The sequence below is a fragment of the Furipterus horrens genome, unplaced genomic scaffold, assembly GCF_987537825.1.
Source record: "Furipterus horrens unplaced genomic scaffold, mFurHor1.1.pri manual_scaffold_4, whole genome shotgun sequence".
NCBI classification, from domain to species: Eukaryota; Metazoa; Chordata; class Mammalia; order Chiroptera; family Furipteridae; genus Furipterus; species Furipterus horrens.
The window spans coordinates 180,682,039-180,686,372 of record NW_028327174.1 but is presented as its reverse complement, the minus strand read 5'-3'; the positions used below and the strand labels follow the sequence as shown (position 1 = coordinate 180,686,372).

The window sequence follows — 4,334 nt, the reverse complement described above, 5'->3', positions numbered from 1 at the left end:
CACTCTTTCCTGTATTATTCTTAACTCTCTCCTGTCTATTTTGTATCTACCAATTATGCTTCTTAATGCCTGCGCCATTTCCCCATTTCTCCCCTTTCCACCTCCCAGCTGATAACCCTCCAAATGATCCCCATGGGGTCCGCATTTCTAATAAGGAGTTTCTGGGGCCGCCCACTGAAAATCAATGGATGAGGATCATGCTTGTCTTCAGAAATTGTTAGGGAGGACTTAGGAGAGTCCACAGAAAATAGAGGATGTGCAGGAAAGATACTCAAGTTGCCAGCACTACCTCTTTGAGTTCAAAAACTCCAGGAATCGCTGTTCAAAGTGCACCAGCCACGCCTCGGTCCTCCGTCATTTCCCCCAGCTCTGTCAAGGGCTCCTTACCTTCTCAGCACCCTTGCTTTTCCTGTCTCTTCCTTCCTGCACACTTCCCATCACCTTTCAAGCCATAAGTTTACTTGATGGCCAAGTACATACTGGAAGCCCAATCCCTGGACCTCTTTTCAAGGATGTTCCTACTGAACCATCCTTCAAATTCTGATTTTCAGGGTTTCCAAGCAATATGTTTTTCAAGAAGCCTTTCCTAGTCCTCCAGTCTCCTGAGATTTTAACAGTAGCCCCCCCACCCCTGTGTGTTTACTTCTTTCATCATGTTTATCGAACAGTTAGTTCACTTGCCATTCCTCCCTACTAAACTAAGTTATCTTAGTGCCAAGCACTGTTACTGGCATAGAATATATACACCATAATGTTTTATGAATTAACAAATAAATATGTAATCTTCTTAAGGTTGAATATGGTTAAAATGACATAGTGCATCTATATAGTATGGGTTTTCTCCCCTTGGATAAGCTCTCTGTGTCTTCAGATGCCAATATTTTGAAGTTTCAAGTCTTGTTTAGGCAGCACTCACAGTAATCCATCTATTCTGAAACAGCAAGTGTATATCATTTCACTCTATTACACATACATCTTGAGGTAGATTTCTTTTTAAATTTATTTCAATCAGTTGGCCTGATATCTATCACAGACTTCATTTTAAATTGTCGTTTTATCCTCTGATCAGAATAACTGCTCTGTAAAGGAAAGAAATGAAATGTTCAAAGAAGATAGTTATGTCTATTGACACTATATTAAAATGTAAATGTAAGGCAAACTGGAAGAAGTCAAGCTGTCAAATAATCTGGATCATTTCCGAGTCCAGGAGAAAAATTTAAATTAATCATTTTCTTGATAGCAAGCCATTGCAAGCCTCTATATGCAGATTCTTTGAAAGAAAAACAGAGAAACTGAAGTGAACTGGAGAATATTCTTTATGCTTCGATACACAGTAAGAACATCCATTGATATTTCCTAACATATTTTCAAAAATAAACTCATTTAAAAATATCTGTATTATGCAGATTATTTCTGAACCATTTTGGGTTTCAAGTCCCACTTTCATAGCTCCAAGCTGCCTCCATGTTCCTTTCATACCTGTCAATAGGCCTCTGATATTCAGCCTGTTTTATCCATCTGTTCGCAGTCACTGCCTTTGAGGATGCCCTTCCCCTTAGACTAGCTGGAAATTGTATAGAACCCATCTAGCTCCCTGATTTTTTATAGAACTCGGACATGTGATTTATAAATAAGAATTTCCTTGCTAACTTTCATCACAGTATGTTATCTGGCCTCCAATTATCTCTCTGATTTGACCTCTTACATTCTTTCTTTGCCTTACTCTCTTCCAGCTTCTTTGATCTCCTTTCCTTGCTGGTCCTAAGCAACCAGGCACACACCTGACTCAGGGCCATTGGCCCTTCTGTTATCTCTGCTCCCAGCACCTCTCCTTTCCCCTGGAATGCAGCCTAGCCTGTCCCTGCCTTCCTCTGGGTCTTTATTCAAATTTTAGCTAGTCAAAGATTAGCCTTCTCTACTTATTCACTGTGCTTTAGTATTTTTGTGTGTGCGGTATTTATCACCCATTGACACATTAGATATTTGATTGCTTTATGTCCATTATGGTGAGTCTGAATATGCTACCATGAGAACAATGACTTTTTTCAGTTTCCTTTACTGTTCCTGCCCCAGCACCTAAAGTAGGACCTGGCACACAATAGGTGTTCAAAAAATATTTTGATAATTTATATACAGAAGTGGGCTGAAATAGGTTTACAGTTGGGAGTAAAAAAACACAGTTTATTTCTGTATTAATATGTTTTATTATTTATGGTTAACTTACTTTTGCCCACCCCTGTATACTTTTTGTGATATTCTCATTCCTCTCATTTTTCATCTTTCTTTTATTGGATTTTAAGAAACTTTTATGTATATTATAACTATTCCAAAACATATTTGTTCTCAGTCTTTTTTATTCATTTTGATTCTGAGTGCTCTTTTTCCCAGTCAAGTCTCTGGAAAAATCCCAGTCACTTCTCTCTATTGTTTCTGATTTAGTGACATATTTTCTTAGAAAGTTCTTTCCAAAACATTGCTGTGGATTTTTTAAAGAAATATTAAAAATTTTCAGCAATCTCGAAGTTATTAGTGCAGTGATAAGCCTGTTGTCCTATGACTGATAATTACTAGTTATTCAAGCCTTCTTTAAGATTGCAAGTGACACCTTTATTATCTTCTAAATTATTTATAGTTACATGGGTCTGTTTCTTGACTTTGTAGTCTTGCCATTGTCTGTCTCTTTCTCAGCTAGTACCACATTGCACCAGTTACTGCTGCTTTATATGAAGCATTTTTAAAAAATCATGTAGTGCAAATGCCCCTTTGTCATATCCTTTCAACATTTTCTTCAATAGTCCAAAACATTTGTTCTCTTAGGTGAACACAATCTCAGAAATCCCATTGGCATTGCCTTAAACCAAATCATCCTAATTTCCAAAGAATTTAATGTCAATACCATTTTGTTTTCTAATCCATAAAGTAAAAAGCGATCACAATAAATCACGTAGCCCTGTCCTGGCTGTTGCGCTGCCAGGCACATACACGGAGCGTGTGAAGGGCTTCCTGGTGTGCACACACTGCTGTCTGGGTGCAGTCGGACTCTACCTTTAAAAAATCCCCGAGTAACATTTTGCTGCAACTAATTTGCTTTAGCTGGTGGTGGAAAAAAAAGCTGAAATACTCTCCCAGTAAAACTATAATCTTGCATGATCTGAAAAAGAGGATTGTTATTAGAATAGAGTTTTCTACAAAGGTCAAGGTGGTCAAATTGAGGTGAGATACAATAATGGTCGTTTTGGACCCCGTAGTTAAAGTGTTCGCATGCACACACATAAGTAGCCTGTCTCTGAAACCTGCTATAAGCCTAAAGGTCTTTGTGTCTCTTGTCACCATAGTAGCAATTTCTTCCGGCCTTCCCTGACATGCACACAAGCCACGTGCAGCCAGCCTGTGGACCTGGCCAGCACCAAGGAGCTCCCTATTCACAAGGGTGTCCTGGGCTGCACTCCTCTAAACCCATGGGGAACAGAGTTGCAATCTTATAAAGGGACCCTCCTGGGAACATTTGCTATTTCATCAGCACATTTTATCCAGGAACTAGGAAGGGGATCTCAAGCAGCAAATATGGATCACATTAACTTCTGTCAGGATGCTTCCCCATCTGTCTATCTAGTGACCCCGGCACACCACACATTTTTGCTGGCAAAGATGCCCCCCCCCCCAAATAAAAAAGAATAAACAGTCTAATTTGGTGTCAGCCAGTTTCCTTACAAGATGCTTCAGTTCCAAATCAAGATTTTCCACATTTCACGTTCCTTGGGCTCTTCATGCATTTGTGCTTTTGGAACAGAGTCAAATGCTGTCATTTTAATTTGTGCAGAAGGCAGCTACTAATACACATCCTTGTGCAGCTTCAAGGAGGAAGACATTGAGGATGTCTACACACAGTTTCTAGAAATGACCAGTGACAGGCTCTGGCTCTTCCCACGTACATGCCGTGAGCACCTGCACTGCCCCCCATTAGTGTGCTGACTGTACCCCTGAGATGTCTCTGGGGCCCGTGCTGGCACCCTGTGGACCTTGTGGGACTGCACCAGTGACCCTGGGCCTCGAATCCATCTGTGGTCCTTTGCTTTTCTAACAAAGACTTCCCATTTCCAGCATTAAAGTAAAGAATAATTACCAAGGCATAAATAGACACTGAAGTGACTTTCCACAATTTGTGCCTGTCTGCCAGCCTGTTGTCTTTTTGTTCAACTGTGAAGTTTAGATGTACTGGTTCCACTGCATCCTTTACATCGAAAATTGGGGGGAGGGGCCTTCATACAAACTCAGAAGCTGGGCTAAGAAAAGGATGAACAAATTCCATTTTTTTTTGCAACAGATTCTGTCGT

The 4,334-nt window shown here is 40.1% G+C and overlaps 1 pseudogene; it reads left to right on the top strand.

The window, feature by feature from the left end:
• Positions 1-3,083: 3,083 nt before the first annotated feature.
• LOC150013488 (WD repeat domain phosphoinositide-interacting protein 3 pseudogene) lies at positions 3,084-3,834 on the top strand (annotated as a pseudogene).
• The last annotated feature ends 500 nt before the right edge of the window (positions 3,835-4,334 follow it).